A 22686-nucleotide genomic window follows, 5' to 3' on the forward strand; every position below is an offset into this window, starting at 1 on the left:
TCTCTGGATCTATTTTTGTTCATCAGTTTATGTTGTTCATTATATCCCACCTACTAGTATGAGATCATGTGATATTTATCTTTCTCCAACTGGCTTATTTCGCTTAGCATAATGCTCTCTAGTTCCATCCATGCTGTTGCAAATAGCAAAAGATCCTTCTTTTTTACAGCAGCGTAGTATTCCATTGTGTAGATGTACCACAGTTTTTTAATCCACTCATCTGATGGGCACTTAGGCTGCTCCCGAATCTTAGCTATTGTGAACTGTGCTATGAACATAGGGGTGCATATATCCTTTCTGATTAGTGTTTCTGCTTTCTGGGATATAGTCCTAGAAGTGGGATTACTTTTTTGGGGTTTCCTCAAAAAAGTGGGAGTTCCATTTTTTGAGGAAACCCCATACTGTTCTCCACAGTGGCTGCACCAGTCTGCATTCCCACCAGCAGTGCAGGAGGGTTACTTTTTCTCCACAACCTCCCCAGTACTTGTCATTTGTTGATTTGTTGATGAAAGCCCTTCTGACAGGTCATTTTGATTTGCATCTCTCAGATGATTAGTGACGCTGAGCATGTTTTCATATGTCTCTCAGCCTTCTGTATGTCCTCTTTTGAAAAGTGTTTAGTATTTAGGTCCTTCGCCCATTTTTTGATTGGGTTGTTTATCTTCTTTTTGTTAAGTTGTACGAGTTCCCTGTAAATTTTGGAGGTTAAACCCTTAGCTGAGATAACATTGGCAAATGTTTCCCCATGCAGTGGGCTTCCTTGTTGTTTTGATGGTTTCTTTTGCTACACAGATAGCCCCATTTGTTTATTTTCTTAGTTTCCATTGCCCTAGGAGCTGTATTGATAAAGATATTGCCACTACATATGTCTGATATTTTGCTGCCTATGGAGTCTTCTAAGATTTATATGGTTTCCCGTCTTACATTTAAGTCCTTTAACTATTTTGAGTTTATTTTTGTGTACGGTGTAAGGTGACAACACTATTTTTCAAAGATGCATTTATGTTGTATATAACTATAATTCACTCATTTTCAGTACATATGAATATGCCAAAATTTATTCTTCTGCTGATGGACATTTGTGTTTCTGCTATTTTGGAACAAAGGTGCTGTAGGCATTTTTATACAGTGTACTGATACAAATATGCAAAATTTTTCTGGAATATATAAGAAATGTAGAGTACAAACATATAACTTTTCTGATTAGTGAAACAATGTTTCCTATACTAGCTGTGCCAGTAATGATTTATAGTTCCACTAGCAATTACTTCACATCCACAATATTAATATTTGTCAGTTAATAACTCATATTGTGGTTCTAATCTCTCCGACTTAATGAGGTTTTGCCTATTTTCATTTTTTGTTGGTCATTCAAGCCTTTTGTGTGTTTTTGTCTTCTCTCCATATAACTTCTCTATGTAGTCTTGGTATTAACTTAATAACTAATTAGAAACGCAAATATTTTCTCCAAAGTTGTGGCTTATCTTTTCACTTCCTTTATGTCATCTTTTGATGACCTGAAGTTCTTAATTTTACTGAAGTCAAATATATATTTCTCAATTCTGGCTTTTTATGTCACAAAGTTCTTCCAAGACTTAGGTCATTAAGCTAGTTTCTTTTAAAGTTTTACAAAGCCTTTTATATTCAAGACTGTAATCCACTGTCATTTTTATCTTTGAGAATGGTAACACAATTTCCATTTCCCTCTCCATGGAAAACAAATCGTTCCAGAGCCGCATCGTGAAAAGCCCTTCTTCATCTATTTGCAACACTACCTGTCAAATTTCAAACTTGCAAGCATAAGTCTACTTCTCTTTTCCTGAACCAAAATTATATTGCCTTAATTATTATAGCTTTGTAATAAGTCTTGCTATCTGGTAAAATAAGTCTTCCTGTCTATTTGTTCATCAAAAGTTTGATATTCTTAGCTTTTTGCATGTCTGTATAAATTTTAGAATCATCTTGTCAAGTTCCCAAAATCAAATAACCTAAAACACACACACATACACACAGGATTTTTATTGGAATTGCACTGAATTATTTTGTTTTGGATTTTTACATCATTAATCAAGAGTAATACTGGCAAGCAGTTTTCCTTTCTCATACCAATCTTATTCTGGAATCATTAGTGCAAAATTGGAACTAACTGAACCTTGGTTTGGTAGGAACTGGTTAAAACTATCTTGGCTTAGGGTTTTATTTGTGAGAAGATTTGATTTCCCTAATATCTATGGGATTAACTGTTTTGATAATTTCACTTTTTTTTTAAGATTTACATTTGAGTCATAAAGTTGTTCATAATTATGTTTGAATGCATGGGGCATCTGTAATGATAGTCACTTTTTCACTCCTAATTTTTCAACTTTTTTTCTTGATAAGTATCACTTAAGATCTGTCAATTTTATCCTTTCTAAGAACACACTTGGTTTCATTGAGACCTTTTATTGTGTTATTAAATACTGAATTACTGCTCTTACTAGTATTTCTTTCAACTGACTTTGAGATTTTGCTATTTTTTTTCTGAAATTCTTAAGATGGATCCCTCATCTTTATCCTTTTTTCTTCATAAGCATTTAAACTACTCATTTCTCTCCAAGAAATGCTTTAGCAGCATCTTACACATTGTATATGTAGTATTGTTATTATTCAATTCAAACTATTTTCTAATTTCCTTTATCTCTAGGTATCCTGTTAATGATTTCTAAAATTGAAAAGCCATTCCAGGTTAAATAAAGCCACAAATAATTGTTATGACTTCTCCAGTACTCAGTGATTGGGTATCACCCCTGTATTTCTACTTTAATTGCACTGGACTGCCTCCCTTGGAGGAAAATTTGTATAAACTTAGCTCCAGGGAGCAAATCAGCAGCAACTTTTTATTGGCATTTTTGTCTTCAATGAACCTGATTTTCTGATTTTTTTTCTCCTGGTACCCCTATCATCCTACAGAGTCAAACTTTTGCAGTCTTTGCCTGCTCAGCTCTACCCATCCCTTAGTATTTCCAATTGATTTCTGCTCCCTGGTGATATCTTGTTCTTGAGCTCAGTTATGCCTTTTTGGTTTCTTTTATGTATCTGAGGCAGAAAGATGCCAATACATGAACTTCACTGTACAATTTTAACCAGAAGCCCAAAGCATCTTTGTCACATGTCATCTATCTATATAAAAGCCTAATATATAAAGTGTCGCCTCGGGAGTTTGATCATTTGCTAGGACATGCGCTGACCACCAGGGGGCAGTGCGAAATGAAGGGAGGCCCCAGCTGGCAGTTGGGGAAGGGAGGCCCTGGCCAGCAGCCGCTAGGGACCCTACCTGTGCACAAATTTCATGCACTGGGCCTCTAGTATTAATAGAAAATGGGAGTCAGATTTGAAAACTGTAAATTCACACTATTAAATAAAATCAACACTATTTTTTAAAATATATTTTTATTTATTTCAGAGAGGAAAGGAGAGGGAGAGAGAGATAGGAACATCAATGATGAGAAAGAATCATTGATCGGCTGCCTCCTGCACGCCCCCTACTGGGGATTGAGCCTGCAACCTGGGCATGTGCCCTTGACTGGAATCGAACCTGGGACCCTTCAGTCCACAGGCCAACGCTCTATCCACTGAGCCAAACCAGCTAGGGCAAAATCAACACTACTGTCCAGCCGGTGTGGCCCAGTGGTTGAGCGTTGACCCATGAATTAGGAGGTCATGGTTTGATTCCTGGTCGGGGCACATGGTGGGCTTGATCCCCAGTAGGGTGTGTGTAGGAGGAAGCCAATCAATGATTCTCATCATTGATGTTTCTACCTCTCTCTCCCTCCTTTCCTTTCCTCTCTGAAACCAATACATTTAAAAAACACATTTAAAAATAAAAACAGGATAGTCATAGGTTTCTGCTATTGAAAATAGACTTTCAAATATAATCAAACCATATGAGAACCATAGTAATTCTAAGAAAAAATTAACCCATTTTAACCTAAAAATGGCAATTTCATTTGGTTCAAGTAAGAGAAATGTAAATTTCACCCCAAATTTAGATGTCAAGGTAACTTATAAAAATATTACCTGCTAAATCAAATCATATAAATATATAATATTTTGAAATAATCTTTATTTCAAAGGCACTTTATGCTTAGTTCATTTTACAAAATACCTTTATATAATTTAAGTTGTAATTTTGTTATGGTGAAATAACAGGGAGAATAGTTCAGATCTCAACTTTTTAATATCTGTAAGTAAATGAGACAAACAATTTTTTAAAAATAAAAAACCGACAAGTGACTTAACAGAAGAACAAACATGATTTCAAGCCACCTCTGCCCCAGTGACCCAAAATAAATATATGAATTCTGTATTTATGGGCTTTCTAACCTTTAAAATTAAAATGGTTACTTAAGATTGCTATTGGTGCTATTTAACTTGCCATAAAATCTCATATATTTACTGAGCTGTCAAAAACAAGTTTTACATGCTGACAATAGTCTTTTGGTCTTTGAAAACAGGATCCTATTATATGTTTCCTAGTTCACAGCTGAATTCACAGCAGCTGTGAGGCTAAGAAATCCAGCAACTAATTAGACTGGCATAAACCTTGTCTAGCATATAAAGTATAACTTGGTTGCAAATGCAGAAGAGCCAAAATAAAATAGCCAAGAACACTAATAACACAACATTATGAGTATTAAAATGCTAACAAATATATGCATTTTATTAAAAGGATACAGTGGTAGAATATTAGGAAAAATATGAAAAAGCAACAATCAATTCTTTTCAGACCCTAAAAAAGGTTGCTGCTGTTTTTTACATACCTAGAATTACAAACTCCATGTTTTTTTCTATTTCTAATTACCATATAGTTGAAATATACGTAAGCATACATGTGTCAGGTCTTCCCTTAAACATTTTCAGTTCTTCCTGAGCTATTTTAAATTTTCTTTGATACTTCTAAAATAGTTAACACCTTAATAAAAATTTCAAAACCAAATCATGTATGAATAAAACAACTAAAACAAGAGTAAAAATAGAACTTGAATTCTGAGATTGCTTATAATGGTGACTTCCAAACCCCTTAAGGTTGATAAAATGTTTTTTTAAAGATTTATTTTTATTGATTTCAGAGAGGAATGATGATGGAGAGATAGAAACATCTATGATGAGAGAGAATCATGGATTGGCTGCTTCCTGCAAGTCCCCTACTGGGGGTTGAGCCCATAACACGGACATATGCCCTTGACCGGAATCGAACCTGGGACTTTTCAGTTCGCAGGCCGACGCTCTATTCACTGAGCCAAACCGGCTAGGGCGATAAAATCTGTTTTTGTTAATGCTTTATAAATGTTATTATCTAAAAATCTATTTAAAATTAATAAATCACTGAAGCAACTAGTAAGTCACTGATCATTTATGTATATATAGCTATGTAATAAAAACTAATACAAAAATCCAGTTTCTATGCTAACAAATTAAAATATATCATTCTCAAGTATATTTAAAAGCTCTAGTCACCTCAATTTTCAATCAGAATATTGTTGCATAATTTGAAGGCTCTTTTTTATTGACTTTTTAAAAAATAGTACTAAAATCTAGTTTTCTCCTTCTATACCTTCACAAGCAAGGACTAAGGAAAAGAAACATCAATATCTATTCTCACCAGAAGACCAAAGATATAAATATTATTCTGAATTACTAGCATAAAATAACATTCAGAACAAATGCTTGGCAGAATAATGTTTATTTCCAGAGGGTGAGTAAAATACATATGCTATCCCAAGTAGCTGGCAAACAAATATCTAAAAGAAGCACTTTCTTACAAGTAAGTTCCTACTAGAAGGGAATTTTGATAAATTATTTTTTTAATTTTAATTTTTTTCAATTACAGTTGACATTCAATATTATATTAGTTTCAGGTGTACAGCATAGTGGTTAGACATTTATATAACTTACAAAGTAACCCCCCCTCCCCCAATAAGTAAGTACTGACCAAACTAGATAGCTTGATAAATTATCTGAAAACATATTTAAATACTTTTGGGACTTCATATCATGTGATTGATTAAAATAAACAGGTATCTCTTTTTTTTTCTTAAAATTTGAATGAAATACTAATTGTAATAAAATAAGTCAATTGTATATTTAGTTGTAAGAACCAAGTACCAGTGCAGAATGCAAATTCAAAAATTTGAGTGCATCTTTCCAAGTTGTCATGGCAAAACATGTTAATTAGCTTTTGTTGTCTAAGGAGGTTTGTTTTAAACCTGTTTTAAAACAGATACAATTCTTAACTTATTAAAAAGAATTCTAAAAGGACGTTCCTTCAGGAACACGAAAATATCCAATGGCAAAAAGTTAGGAAAATGGAGATTGCCAAAATGCTGCTTTAAAATAGAAAGACTAAATATGACAATCAAAAAACACTATTAAAAAAGCATTATTTAGAAAATAAAAAACATTGCTAAATACACAGTAATATTCATACAATTTTTCTTTCTTGCCAACTACCTCAAAATAGTTTATAATTTAATATTTATATTCTCTCAAATGGTAAATCTGTTCCTAGATGCCACTAACCAGTAAATGAGGACAGAAAAGAATTTGGTGATTTGTTGGAGATTATAGGAGATCCAACACAAGTCAAACTCCCAAACTCTGATATCCAGGTTTTGTTAGGTAATCTAAGCAGCAAAGAATCCTTAATGAGGACTATGAAGGTGTCACACCTTCTTCAATAACTTTGGTGGAACAAGAAGCTGTTAGAGGAGGACATAAATATTACCTCAGCTGACAATGGTAACAGTGCTGTTGCTGTTTAGTAAATCCCTGGGGAATGTTACTTTGCCAAACATAGAGACTTTTTTGTTTTAGTTTATCACATTTAAGATGTTACTGTTTATAAGTAAATTTAAAGTTCTAACATTTCCTTTCTTAGATTGTAAGCATAGAGCTGGAATTGTGACACAAAAAGAAAAAAATGAGTATGAGACAGTTAAGAATTTCCATGAAGAAAACAGAACTTAAAAATGAGACAAACTTGCCCTAGCCAGTTTGTCTCAGTGGATAGAGCGTCAGTCTGTGGACTGAAGGACCCTGGGTACGATTCCAGTCAAGGGCACATGCTCGGGTTGTGGGCTCAATTCCCGTGCAGGAGGCAGCTGATCAATGATTCTCTCTATCATTGATGTTTCTCTCTCTCTCTCCCTCTCTGAAATCAATAGAAATATACACTGAGTGGCCAGATTATTATGATCTCTGAACGCATAATAATCTGGCCACTCAGTGTATATCCTGTATAATAAAAGGCTAATATGCAAATTATCCCCTCGACTAGGAATTTGACCAGCAAGCAGGCCGTCCAACTGCCCATGTCCCCACCCCCTGGCCAGGCTGGCCGGACCCCACCCATGCACAAATTCATTCACCGGCCTCGAATACACACACACACACACACACACACACACACACACACGCACGCACGCATGCACACACACACACACACACACACACTGAGTGGCCAGATTATTATGCGTTCAGAAATCATAACAATCTGGCCACTCAGTGTATATATTTTAAGAACAGACAAATTTCATTCATATTATAAACTAGTTTTCAAATTCTTACCTCCTCTGTTCATTGTTTTGAAGTGGATCTAAAAAATTAATACTGCTCAGTTTCTTTGGGGTGACAGGGAAACTGGATCTTTTTAGGGTTTCAGTGATGATTGAATCACACTGCACACTAACAATTTAGTAGAATTATCATTTAGAAGGACTCATTGTGCAGCTATTTAGAAAATTTCCATTCTCAATGTGCACAAAGATAATAAGGAAAAATGTCATAAAGGAGCTATGATCCCATTAAAAAGTATTACATCACTTGTTTCTTGATACTATTCTGTGTATTTGGGGGTAGGGAAAGAGAGGATTAAAAACTGTTCAAAACCACTAGTGAAAAAGAACATAAAAACTGAATTTCTAAAATCATGGTAAGTTATATGATTAGGATTCCAGTTGAACTAGTGAAAAAGGAAAAAAAGCATTAAAAATTTCAGTTTTTTTTTTAACTAAGTTTATTAACTAACTAAATCACAACACATTTTAATTAAAAGGCCATTCTTCATATCTACATTTCCCCTAGGTAACAGGATATCTGAAATGTATCTTAATTCACTGGTTGAGAAATAAGTTTTGCCTTTTACAGATGTTCTGCTGGATATATTAATGCAATGCTATCTATCTAATTGCTCCCTGGCTTAAATTCTTATTTACTCAAAAGGGAATTCCAAACCAATACAGCTGCACTATGTGATCCTTTCATAGCTGTATGTAGTTATCTTCTCTTATGCTTAAATACATCCTACAAGAGATAAGGATCTTTTAGAATGTTTTTCAACAGCAGTATACCACACAATGTAGTCCTGTATGTATATTTACAAAATTTAAACATAACTAAGAAAGCTGCAAAGAAAAACATAATAAAAATGTTCAGCCATTCTAGTTGGTTTTCAGCGACCCTTCTAATACCCTTTGTAGACTAAATGTTACCATGTAGTAGGAAGCTGTGAGGATTAGGCAATTGTGGCATATTGTGTGCAAAGAGGTAAAGGGTAGTATATGACAGTCGATGGCAAACTCATTAGTCAACAGAACACTGCCCTAGGGGAACTTAAGGCCTGAATTCAGGTGACTGGATGCAATAAGTAAGTGTTTAATAAAAGCTGCTGATGTAGTACTGATACCAAGCAGACTAGTAACACAGAATATTAAAAAGAAAAACACAAAACAACACATCTCACTGATAAAGAGGCTAGTAGCCTACCTTTCCTGTCTTCCAGGATAATGAGACAGAAGTGCTTCCCTGGAAACCTTAAAGAATGTTATAAACACATCATAAGTGATTTTTAAATACACATATTCTAAAAAAGTATCTTGTCACCAGAAAAGAAAGGAGAAATGAGCCAGATAATAATGATACTTACACCTAAACATTAAAATAAAACTGCTACAAGCATAGATAAAATCGTAATTGAAAACGCTGAATCTTGGTCACACTAGTACAACATTAAATCAGTCATCACATGGTGGAGAGAGATTAACTGAAAATAAATTAATTTAATCTTAAAAGTCACATTCTTAGCCACCACACAAATATATTTGTGCATTATGGGTGATGCTGTGGTCTTGAACAGCAGTCCATATTCAGAACGTTTACTCACAACTCTTTTGCTATGGACTGAATTGCATTCCCCAACACCCCCCCCCCCCCCAATTCATATGTTGAAATCCTAAATCCCAATGTGATGGTGTTTGGGAGGTAATTAGGTTTAGATGAGGACATGAGGGTGGGGTCTTCAGGTGGGGCCCTAAGGTCAGGACTTGTGGCTTTAAAATAAAAATTTTTTAATACTCACCCAAGGAGTGGAAGGGAAGGAAAGGGAAGGGAGAGGGGGAGAGAGACAGAAGAAACATTGATGTTACACAGACACATCCATTGGTTGCCTTCCACCCCTACCCCCACCAGGGATGGGGATCAGACCTGGCCTTGACCTGGAATCAAAACCTTGACCCCCTCCAGTGCACAGGCCAATGCCCTAACCACTGAGCAACGCCAGCCAGGGTGGAACTTGTGGCTCTATGAGGGGAAAAGGGAGATGATGCCTCTCTACCATGTGAGGACACAATGAGAAAATAGCCATCTGTAAGACAGAAAGAAGGCTCTTACCAAGAATCCTATCAACCAGCACCATGATCTCTGTTGGACTTCCCAGCCTCCAGAATTGTGAGAAATAAATGTCTGTTGTTTACGTCACCCAGTCTATGTATTTTGTTATCCAGCCCAGGCAGAGTAAGATATCCTCTTTCAAATGGTAAAGGCAATAGAAATATGAAGATGAATAGGGTACATTCCCTGCCCTGTGCCACAAATCTCAAATCCTGATTGCAATGTCACTACTTCCCCCAGGGATTTGTATCACAATCTCTGCTTCACTCTGCTTATGGAAGCTTATGGCGGTAGTGACTGAGTCAGAGAAATTTCTACTTTCAATGACTGGCCAATGTGTATTAAAAGAACAGATGATCGCTTTTTATGGGGGGGGGGAAATTTTTTGGCTAATATCGACTACACTCAGTACTGCCATGGATTAATAATAACTGAGAGGAGAGATATTCACTAGATATTTGGTTATGACCCTAAAAATTAGGAAGAGACCAGATGGGATTTAGAATAGGAAAAGGAGAGGAGAAAAGAAGCTCAGAAGAGAATACTAGTATGAGGTCCTGCCCATCCATGTTATCAGGAAATTAGTTCAGATCAGATCTAACTTAAACACCAGCCTCTCCAAAAAGGTTTTCAGAAAAAGGTTCCATAACAATTATTCAATGGACAAAAAGATGTCACTGTTTTTAGAAGAGATCACCTTGACATGAAAAATCCAACTTAGGAATATACATAGCACCATTACAAAGCTGACATCAATTAAGATACTATTGTAGACACAGCAATTTCTAGGGGCGAGTTCTCATTCACAGACATATATGTTGTTTTATGGCATAATGATGTTGTAGACAGTTCTCATGTAGATCTTGTTGGGAGGAGGCTTCTTCTTTCTGTCAGATTCAAGGAATATCCTAATTGTAGGAACATTACTCATTTTCACTCTGTATTCTTGGAGGTGAGGATATGAAGACAGGATATTGGGAATTTTCTCCTCTACAGTCAAAATGGTATGGAGTAGAATCTTATCTTTAAGGCTCAGCTGATTACTAATGAGGAACCTTTGTCTATGCTTCCTTAGAACCTTTTCAAACACAGGAAAATATCAAAGTATAGCCTTCTGGGCCATGCTAACCACTTTTTCCTATTGATCATCTAGTTTTAGAAAAGGGTAAATAATGATCAATTCCAGCAGATCCAGTGTCTCCTCCATATGCATGTCAATCGGGGTTCTCTCCTTCAGGTCCATTCCAAGGAAGCTGTGCTTGTCCACTATGTAGTGGATAATACTTTGGATCTGCACCAATTTCATCCCATCAAATTCAACCACTGGCACTTATAGGAACAGCAGATGATTACATTCTGCAACTGTTCTTTTGTTTCTAAAAATTCTTCATCAGCCTGGCTGGTGTGGCTCAGTGGTTGAGCATCAAACCCATGAACCAAGAGGTCACTGGTTCAATTTCTGGTCAGGGCACATGCCCAGGTTTCAGACTCGATTCCTAGTGGGGCCGTGCAGGAGGCAGCCAATTGATGATCTTTCTCTCTCATCGATGTTTCTATGTCTCTATTCCTCCCCCTTCCTTCTCTCCGTGAAAAGCAATACAAACGTTTAAAAAATAAATTTAAAAAAGTTCATCATCAAACTTGACTCCAGTAGCAGCTAAAACCAATGTTACGGTTTCCATCTGGCCTCCCCTGTTTAGTAGATAAGTGGAGCTTGGGCTTCTTCTCTATCCTGATGGTCGTTCAGGCTTTCTGAAATCCACTAACAGCAGCCAGAGTTGCTCAAAGTGCACTGTGAGCAGCCAGCAGCCTAGAAGATCACTTCTTTAAGCCCTTTTACCACTAAAATGTAGTAAAATGTGGAATAGCAAATTCAGTGTTGCTAGAGCAAAAGGTATACAAATAAAAGTAGAGCCATAGAAGCTCATTACAGAGAGACAGGATAAAGTCAGAAATGAGTTTGGTTGTACATTTAAGTCTCCTAGACATGTAGTGGAGAGACCAATATCTCCATATATGTATTATATATCCTATGTAATAAACAGGTAATATGCAAATTGACAATCACACCCTCACACAAGATGGCCGCCCCCATGTGGTCACAAGATGGCCACCACAAGATGTCCGGAAGGGGAGGGCAGTTGTGGGCGATCAGACCAGCAGGGGAGGGCCGTTAGGAGCAACCGGGCCAGCAGGGGAGGACAGTTGGGGGCAACCAGGTCTGCAGGGGAGGGTAGTTGGGGGGGAACCAGGCCTGCAGGGTAGGGCAGCTGGGGGGGGAAGGCAGGCCTGCAGGGGAGGGCAGTTGGGGGCAACTAGGCCTGCAGGGGAGGGCAGTTAGGGGCAACTAGGCCGGCAGGAAAGGGCAGTTGGGGTGACCGGGCCCGCAGGGGAGGGCAGTTAGGTGCGACCAGGCTGGCAGCCAGAAGCCGTTAGGGACAATCAGGCAGGCAGGCAGGAGAGCAGTTGGGAGCCATCAGTCCCGGATTGTGAGAGGATCGAGCCTAAACCGGCAGTCGGACATCCCCTGAGGGGTCCCAGATTCGAGAGGATTCAAGCTGGACTGAGGGACACACCCACCCCCGTGCACAAATTTTGTGCACTGGGCCTCTAGTCCTATCTAATAAAGAGGGAATATGCAAACTGACCATCACACCATCACAAAGATGGCGGTGCCCAATCCTCTCAGCCCCACCAGAGTCCCCCAGTCCTTTCAGCCCTGCTGCAGGGGGGGTGGCAGGGGGTGGTGGCAAGCACACGGTGCGGCCGGACCCACCCTCAGCCCCCCAGGGATGGCCTGAGGTGCAGGCAAGCCTTGGATGTCAGCTGCCCAGCCCACCTAGGGCTGGCCTGAGGCGCAGGCAACCCTCGGATGTTGGCTGCAGCCACCTAGGGCCGGCCGAGGCTTGCGCTGCCAGCAGTGGCAGCAGCAGAGGTGTGATGGGGGCATCACCTTCCCTGATTGCCGGGTCACCTCCCGCCCCCAAGGGCTCCCGGACTGTGAGAGGGGGGCAGGCCAGGCTGAGGGACGTCCCCCTCCAGTGCATGAGTTTTCATGCACCGGGCTGCTAGTGTTATATAATGAGGACAGTCCAGGTTGAAAAGCTTGAGAACTGTCAGCACATAGAACATGAATTCTCAACAGGGCGCAAAAACAGATTCCTTGGAAGGGGGGCGGCTTAGATATTACAATGGTTTGTGGCCCTCCAAAGGGCTATAGCACATAAACAAATACACAGTATATGTGATATTAAAATTTCATGGATCCATCAATAAATGGATAAAGATACATATATATGTGTATACATACATATACCCAATGGAATATTACTCAGCAATAAAAAAAAAAAAGAATGAAGTCTTGCCATCTGAAACAACATGGATTTACCTAGAGGATATTATGCTAAGTGAAATAAGTCAGAGAAAGAAAATACCTGATTTCACTTATAAGTGGAATCTGAAAAAAAAACTAAATGAATAAACAAAACAGAAACAGACCCACAGATATAGAGAACAAGCTGAAAGGGGAGAGAGTTAGGGGAATGGAAAAAACAAAATAAATATAAAATAAAATTTCATGAGAAGGTTTAAAATGACTCTTTGAAGGGGGGTCAATAATGAAAAAGGGTATGAAAAACTAGATATAGATAGTATTAAGGCAATGAAAGTGAATGTGATCACCAAGAGAATGAAGGTGGAAGTCCTGGGTTTACAATGTACAGAGGTCAGGGAGATAATGAGTTACCAGCACATATAAAGAAGTTGCCAGAGAAAGAGAAGAAAAATCAGGAGAAGCAGAGTCCTAGAAGCCAAGCAAAGAAGTTATTTCAAGGAAGAGAGCGTGACTTAACTCTGTCAAATGTTATTAATAGATCAAGTAAAATTTAAGAGCAATGCCTAAAAGGGAAAGTGGAATCAAGGTTTTTTTTTGTTTTATTTTGTTTAGTTGAAAGAAATAATAGCATTCCAGTATGTTTATGAAAGTGATTCAATAAAAAAGAACATACTGACGAAAGAGCACAAAGACAGAACAAATGAAGTGGTAACTTTGGGCAAGTGAAAGGGGACAAAATCTAGTGTACAAGTGGAGACAATCGACCTAAAATAGGAACAGAAAGAGTTTACTCATGCCAAAGTAAGAACGGCCGAATTACAGATGCAGATACAGATACTTGAGTAGATGTGGTAAACTTGTAGAATTTCTTTTCTGATTGCTTTTATTTCTCAGTGCTAAAATGACGAGCAAGGTCATCTGCTGAGTGAGCAAATAAACAAAGAATTTTGTGACAACAGTCAGCTAGGAAAGAGCGAATGGGCCAAAGACATGACTGCTCATTCAAGTAAAGTAGCCATGAATTTAAATTATGATTAGCCAGCATAATTATAAATCCACCCCACTCCAATCAATTTTAAACAATCAAGAAAGGGCAAGGAGGTTTATAATACATTAAGGAGTGATTTTATAAAATATATAAGAGGGAGGAGTTTTGCCAATCAAGAAAGGAGCAAGGTAGTACAAGTGAGGTTTTATACGAAAGCAAGTGAGGACATGAGGGGGAGTAAGGAACAATACAAAGTAGTAGGATTATAAATCCCGGTGAAGTTAAAAGATTAGTGGAGTCAGGATACAAGAAGAAATATGCTGTAAAGACAGAGTGGTGACTGAAAAATGGGATACTTAAAACATTACGGTACACCACGTGGAGATATCAGGATATAGTGAGCTAAGGCCAAGTTGCAGCAAGATCACTGAAAGAAAGGAAGGAAAGAAGTTCAAAGTTCTGAAAGGCCAAGGGATTGGAAGGATCATCTATACATGAATGCTGCAATTACCAAGAAATATGATAGGAATAGGGTAGGAGACAGTAACAGTGAGTCAGGAGTTCTTTATATATTTTGGATATTAATCCCTTATCAGATGTATTATTTGCAAATATTTTCTCCCATTTGGTAGGCTGCCTTTTCACTTTGCTGATAGTTTCTTTTGCTGAGTAGAAGCTTTTTAGTTTGATGTGGCCCCACTTGTTTACTTTTGCTTTTGTTGCCTATACAGGGTGAATTTTATGTGAATTATATCTCAATTAAAAATAAATAGGTCACAGTAACTAGGGAGAACACAGGAAAATATAAAAGGATCAAAGACAGAACTCTGGGAAACACCAACAATGAAGAGGCAGACAAGGAACAAGAATTTAGGAGATTAAGAATAGTTCAATAAATAGGAAGAGACCTCAAAAAAAAAAAAAAAAAGGTACAATCAAGTCCAAGTTAACAGTTTTTAAAAGTAGGAGGAGATAGACAAAAAGTACTAAATTTGACCAAAAAAAAAAAAAAAGATTCACCTTTACTAGTAATAGTGCAAATCTAAAAAACAATTCATCATTTCCACCTATGAAAAAGATTTTTTAAAAAACAACTTGATTGAGATATAATTTACATAACATACAATTTATCCATTTAAAGGATACAATTTAATGGTTTTTAGTATATTCACGGATATTTGCAACCACCACCACAGGCATTTTTATAACATTTTAATCACCTCAAAAAGATACATTATCCTTTAGCAATCACTCCCTGATTCATGCCAACTCCCCACCCCCATTGTAAGCAATCACTAATCTACTTTCTGTCTCTAGATCAGTGGTTCTCAACCTTTCTAATGCCGAGACCCTTTAATACAGTTCCTCATGTTGTGGTGACCCCCAACCATAAAATTATTTTCGTTGCTACTTCATAACTGTAATTTTGCTACTGTTAATGAATCGTAATGTAAATATCTGTGTTTTCCGATGGTCTTAGGCTCTACAGCAGCAGTTCTCAACCTGTGGGTCGCCTAAGACCATCGGAAAACAACTTACAATGGCCTGATTTCGGTTTTGTTTTCTTTACTTTATGATGGTGTGAAAGTGATTCACATTAAGTATAAATGTACTTTGAATTTTTATCTTTTCCTGGCCTAGCAATGTGCAGCATGGTACTCTCTCATGAGGCTGGGCAGTGGCAGTGACCACAGCTCTCAGTCACATGGCCAGTGTTTTCTGAATATTATGTTTTGTGCTTTCGCATGTCATCATATATATAACACACTTGTCTGTGTCTTTTGCTTCTGCTGAGTAGAGAAAGGCAATTACAGATGCCTTTTGACTTTTGATGGGGTTGCATCACAGGAAGTGTTCTGAGCACATTTAAGGTAAGCTAGGTTAAGCTATGATGTTCGGTAGGTTATGTATTATAAGTCTAAATGCATTTTATACTTACAATATTTTCAACTTATAATGGATTTACTGGGCTATAACAACATCCTAAATTGAGGAGCATCTGTACTTACAAAGTGTGACATTTATTAAGGAAATGTAAAGTGTACTAAAAGAGAGTAAGAGGAGAGATCAAATTTTTATATGAAAGCCAGGAAAGACCCCTCTGAACAAGAGCAGAAATAATACTGAATCTGAGAACTAAGTGCAAAAATTAGTCAGGGAGAGTGGGCAAGAATAAAGTTTTAGATGAAGGGCACAATTTGTGTGAAAGCTCTTAGGTGGAAAAGTCACACACACACACACACACACACACACACACACACACACACACACACACACACACACACACACACACGGCCAGTGAGCCCTAGTTGGGTGGCTCGGTTGGAGCATCTTCCCGCGCACCAAAAGGTTGCAGGTTCAGTTCCCCGTATATGGGAGTCTCTCCCCTCCTCCTCTCTCTCGCTCTAAAAACTAATAAACATATCCTTGGGTGAGAATTAAAACAAAAACAAAAGGCCAGCAAGGCCTGGGAGCAAGGGGATAAGTGTGTGAGGGAGACAGTAAAGGCAAGAACCTGATCATATAAAGCACTGAAAGGTCATGTTAGGAATTATCTGTTCCACCCTGGCTGGTGTGGCATTGCCCTGCACACAGAAAGGTTGCCGGTTAGATCTTGGATCAGGGTACATGGTCAGGGCACATCTCCGGTTGCAGGCTTGATCCCATGCAGGAGGCAGCCAATCAATGTTTCTCTCCCTACCTCCCTCTCTCTAAAAATCAATTAAAAAAATTATCTGTTCTATGTCCTCCAAAATCTTGATACACTGATAATCTTCCCTTATTCTTTATTTTAAGTCTCTTCTCATTCCTCTGGCTTTTTCTCTTCAACTACAAATATGCTGATTTGATTTCTTTCCATTAATCAAAGAACAAATTTTTGGGTGGCATAGCTGTGTACCTTCCACTTCCTCTATAAAAATGAGAACTCCATATACGGACACAAATTTTTGGTCTGTTTTTCTGTTTGTTTGATTTTTTTTCCCCACTGCTGTATCCTCAATACCTAGTGCATTGCTTAAAGTACTCCAAACATATTGGTTGAATGAGCACATAAACAATACACATATAATACTCTTATTCAATCACCCTTCCAATAAAAGGCCAGTGTTTTAAATAATTTCTTAGAATTAAGGAAATACAGAACAGTTAAAGAACAGAGAAGTAACTGGCTTTAAGAGATTAAGTTCATCAATTCTGGCCTCAATAACAAAGCAATCTACTTAAGTGAATTAACCAACTACAAAATGATAGAAATATAGGAAAATAATCATTAGCATAATTTAACTGTGTTCAGAGTTTGAAAAATCCCAATCTGTTAGTAAGGCTGTTCAAATTTATTAAATTAAAACCTATAATGTTTATTTTTCAAAAATTTTAAAGGAAATCTTTTTCTTCTCAACAAGATATAACACATGCCATCTTGTTTTTCTATATTGGTTATCAAAACCAGAACTTAAAAGGTTTTCATTAGCCCAACCAGTGTGGCTCAGTGTGGTTGAGCGCCAACCTATGAACCAGGAGGTCACAGTTTAACTCCTGGTCAGGGCACATGCCCCGATTGCAGGCTGGATCCCCAGTCAGGCCTGTGCAGGAGATAGCCAATCAATGATTCTCTCTCATCATTAATGTTTTTTTCTCTCTCTCCCTCTCTGAAATCAATAAAAACATATTTTTAAAAGTTTTAATTATATGACTGGACCTCATAATCATTTTATAAGTTAAACATGTTATCTTTTATAGGCTATTTAACTTCAGAAAAAACAGTAACTTTCTACAGGCACAGTATGAACTCCATAATCCAAGCTAGCAAATCTCAAAAATGTATGTTGCATACTATGTGGACAAGGATATGAGGAAACAGACATTTTTGCAGATAGGAAGGTAACACATTCTCTATAGAAGCAAACTGGCAAAATCTATAAAAATTAAAAATATACAATTCCCTGACCCAACAATTCTAAATCTTTATCCTACATATATAGTCATGTACGTAAGAAATGACAGAAGTTCAAGATTATTCAATACAGTATTGACATTATAGTAGCTATAGATTGAGCACAATCTAAACTGTATATTTAATCACTAATAAAATGCAGTTATGAAAAACAATGAGGCTATTACTTATGTACTCAAAGGTTCTCTAAGAGAGTTATTAAATGAAAAAAAATTAAAGAGCACCTGTGTACAATACACCATCTGTAGGGAAAGGTACATGTTTACACATATCTCTATTACATAGATACATATACACAAATACACATTTGCTTAAAAATGCAAAACAAACATCTCTGCACAAATATGCAAGAACCTGGTAATAATGATATCTCTTAGGAGAAGAACCAGGTGGCTGGAGGACAGGGGTAGTATAGAGACTTTCTAATATATACCCTTTGCAACTTTATAGAAGTTCATTTAGTCAGCTAGATTCAGAGAACATAGAGTAGGGGAACCATCCTGGTCTAGGAATCAAAGAGGGATGGGATGTTTAACAGGCAAAAAGGAGCAACAGCAGTTAGTTAGTTAGGTTAGGTAGACTAACCTGTTCTAAGAAGGTGGAGTGTTCCAAGAAGACTTCAGTGTGTCTGGAGTGCCTCAAATAACAGGCAAGAAATGAGACTGGAGGGGGGAGGAGTCAGATTGTTTAGGGTCTAAAGCAAGTTAGAGTTGGGCTTTATCCAAAAGGCAATAGAGGTAGAGGAAATAATCAAAATGTTTTAAGCAGGTGATCAGGAGGTCAGCTTTATATGTCTGAAAAGTTATTCTGAAAGGGCAATGTACCAAAGGTGGAGAGACCTATTAAGAATTTGTTGCAACAGTACAGGCAAGATATAATGGTAGCCTGACCAAAGCTATAGAAGAGGGATGGAAAAAGTGTATGGACTGAAGTACCTGAGCAGTTGAATTAAGAGTACCTCACGACAAGATACAAGATTAAGAGAACAAGTAGTCAATGAAGACATCCAGGTTAATTTGGGCAATAGGGTAAAAGTGATGAAAGATAATGAAGTAGATTTGGGGGAGTGAGTGATGAGTTCAATATTGGACATGCAAAATTTGAGGTATGTGACATCCAAGGGATTACACACAGTACATGTATGCAGCCACACTGGGCTGAAGAGAAGCATTTAGTTTACCTAGAGAGAGAATACTGTGTGAGAAGTACCTCAGGGTTAGGACAAGCCATGAAGAACACCAACATTTAGAGAATGGAGAAAGAAGCACCTTTTATTTACTTTTAGTTAAGAAATGGCTCTTCATGAAACCCAAAAGAGCATGTAAAGTTAAAGGTATCATATGACTCTTAATAAAACCACACCCAACCCTAGCTGGTTTGGCTCAGTGGATAGAGCGTTGGCTGAGGACTGAAGGGTCCCAGGTTTGATTCCAGTCAAGGGCACATACCTTGGTTGCAGGCTCCCGGCCATGGATGGGGCATGTGGTAGGCAACCAATCGATGTGTGTCTCTCACATCGATGTTTCTTTCTGTCTCTCCCTCTCCCTTTCACTCTCTCTAAAAATCAACGGAAAAAATATCCTCGGGTGAATAAAAAACACACACAAAAAAACTACACCCAAAGACCATACAAAGAACGAACACACACACACACACACACACACACACACACACACACACGTGTGTGCCCTTGCACTTAGGGCCATACTGTTTGCAGTCAACTCTCAATATCAGCTATAATGGGGTGGGGGTGGGGGATAAAAATGCAACCCATATATTATCCCAAGAACAATTTCATACAAGAGTTTTTGCAAAAATAAAGATCACTCAGTCTAGAGAGGCCCAAATTGATCAATTATACCAGAGGATCTCCTAGCAAGTTGCTATAATCTGTTATATTTTCTTGACAATATAGCTGCTCATCTAGTAAACATTTTTTCACTTGAGAGTGTAAGTACTTGTTTAAACTTTTAAAAGGCTTGTAAGCAAGGAGGGCCTAAACTTAGGCAATGGCAGAGAGACTGAAAAAGACCAGAATTTCTTTTCAAAATAAATGATAGAGCCACAGAGCACTTGCATTGAGTGAAACAGATTTTTGATATTCTATATAGTAGTCTTTTTTACAAAAAATATAGTAGCCTTTTCTACAAAAAATTTCTACATTTATTCCTTTAAAGGCATGAGATAAAGGGACACACAATGGTCATGCAGCAAATGCCCGAAAGCAATCTATACCACAGAAAGAAAAATGAAAGCATTATTTAATTAATGTACTGACTTCCAATGTCTGGAACATCCACAGTATACAAAGAATCCTAAAGAAAACTGAGTTTAGAGGCAGACAATCTATGCTGTAATGTATTTTCTACTTTATGGGTGACCTTGAACACATCAATTTTCTCATTGTAAAAATATAAGCAAGTTTTGTCCAATAGCAGTATTTCATCAGTGAGTTAATTCTAAGACTTTCAAATTAGGGCCTCTAATTTGTTCTCATTTCCTAAAAATCATGTAGGTAAATCACTATATCCATTTCTCTGCAGTAGTCCATAGTAAACTATAGGTTAAAATTTAAACTTAAAAAAAATTGGAATGCTGTTTGTATTCCCAACATAATGAGACTTCATATGCATATCTTCCAGAAGGAATTCCCTATAGTCTAACTAAAACAAGATAAACTCTTGTTCAGATAAATTCAACCCTGGATGATCTCAAGGATGAAGCTTCTAAACAAATTGCTTGAACATTTGTCTAGGCCGCAGGGGTGGGCAAACTTTTTGACTCGAGGGCCACAATGGGTTCTTAAACCGGACCGGAGGGCCGGAACAAAAGCATGGATGGAGTGTTTGTGTGAACTAATATAAATTCAAAGTAAAGGAGTGGAGGGGAGAGCAAGAGAACCAGATAGAACAGCCGGATCCGGCCCGCGGGCTGTAGTTTGCCCACGGCTGGGGCAACTGAACTATAAACTCAAACGTCCGTGGACCAAAGTAAAGAAATAGAATGAATCCGCTCACTGCAATACAGCTCATTTATAATAATTTTGTCAGCAAACCCTAAATTTCTCCTATTAACCAACAGAATAAACATAACAAAAGTGAAGAAATTTACCTTAACTGAAACTCTTCATGGTTGATCCTCATTCTTAAAGTATTACAAATTCTTATTATTAACTGGTCCATTATTTCAAGAGTAGCTCTGACTTCTAACAACCAAAAGTTTGGGATACATGTACAACATGTATCTACCATTATAGCATCAAACAGAATAATTTCACCACCCTCAAAATCCACTGTGCTCTGTCTACTATTCCTCACCTCTTCTGAAATCCTAAAATGCAAATAGCACTTAAGAGATTATAAACACTGAAATGACGTTCAGAATCTTGAGGATGAAAACAGAAGACAAAAGTCAGGGCAGAAAAAAACAGGCCAAAAATAAGAGCAAAGGAAAGTTAAATAAGAACAGTTGCATGTCAAGAATCAAAACATGCCATCCCTTAAAGAGTTGAAGCCAGATCCTTTAAGTACTCTGTTTTTCCTTTCCACCAATTCGGAGAGGGTCTTGGCTAATGCACTATAACTGAGTCTTCTTAAGCAGACAAAGCAGGTAGCTACAGTTTAAGTAAATTCCAAATCTACATGTAAACATTTACTGATAGTGACTCATACCTTAAACTCATTACTTTTAAGATATTAGTGGCAAAAACTATAAGCAGCTTGAGTTGGATGCTCTTTTATATTACATTGCACACAGGATCTACAGCCCTGTATGCTGTATTCATGAATAGGATTAGCTTGATTAAACAGAACTGAAGAGACTTTATAACCTACACTCAGACTCTCCAAATGTTAAATCCATTCCTTTTAACACATCTATCCTTTATTCAGCCTAAGTGATATATCACCATATAACATAAATTCTTTTAGCAGTGTTCTGTATCTCACCAGTTCCTTAAGTGTTACTTACTCTCCTAGACTGATGCAATCTTATCCTTGCTAGCTCTCATTTTCAGTACTACTCTCCCTCTAATCTATCTCTAAGCACTAGCTAACTCCTATTACTGCTTTTAGGAGATTAAGTGCTACAGTAGTTTCCAAGTGTCCTAGAAATTAATTCCAAGATGCCTTACACCTTACCTTTGTTTCCAAGCCTTTAATAAGGTGCCCTAGATTACCACTCTTTCCTTATTTTTCTCATCTATCACCTCCTGTCTACTTGACAAGCCCCCCATTTCCAGCTCAGGGACCTCCCAACATGTGCCACATGCATGGAATGCCTCCTTTCCCCCCAAGGAATCTACAGGTCATCTTCCTCTGACCATTTAAACTTCACTCTCCAAGAAGTCTTGTCATATCACTGTTAGGAGTTCCTACTTTTTCTAAAATAATTCATCAGAACCATGAATGCACACTGGAATTACTAGTATATGAGGTGTTTTAGAATAAAATACTGACCTCCAGGCTCTATTTCAGACCAATTAAAACAATCTCTAGGCAAAGAATTCAGGTATTGGTGGTGATAGGTAGGGGGTTGCTTATGTTGTTTTTTCCACAAAGCCCCACAGGTAATTCTGAATGAGCAACCCTACTAACCCTATCCAGACTAGAAACAGATTCCCATAACTACATTTTTTCAATGTTTTCCAAATATATCCATATCCCACACCCCTAAAATACACTTACCACATAGCCTTGACTAATG

At 37.6% G+C, this 22686-nt stretch overlaps 1 protein-coding gene and 1 pseudogene across 6 annotated transcripts in view; both read right to left on the reverse strand.

Annotated features, from left to right (window-relative positions):
- The window catches only part of KIF2A (kinesin family member 2A), a 72061-nt gene that overhangs the window by 41001 nt on the left and 8374 nt on the right, over nucleotides 1–22686 (reverse strand). The window contains exon 2 of one of the 5 annotated variants that reach the window (XM_080681770.1): nucleotides 8803–8849. The exons of the other annotated variants lie outside the window; for them this stretch is intronic. The gene's annotated coding sequence lies outside the window, so the exon portion shown is untranslated. The remainder of the gene's footprint in view (nucleotides 1–8802; nucleotides 8850–22686) is intronic. 5 annotated transcript variants of the gene reach the window in all.
- On the reverse strand, nucleotides 10529–21125 carry LOC308254605 (glutathione S-transferase A4-like; annotated as a pseudogene). Its single transcript has 3 exons — nucleotides 21094–21125; nucleotides 11347–11437; nucleotides 10529–11104 (listed from the first exon to the last, which is right to left on the reverse strand). The product of its transcript is annotated as a glutathione S-transferase A4-like (transcript).

This window comes from Plecotus auritus (assembly GCF_963455305.1).
Source record: "Plecotus auritus genome assembly, chromosome: 7".
Classification (NCBI taxonomy): Eukaryota; Metazoa; Chordata; class Mammalia; order Chiroptera; family Vespertilionidae; genus Plecotus; species Plecotus auritus.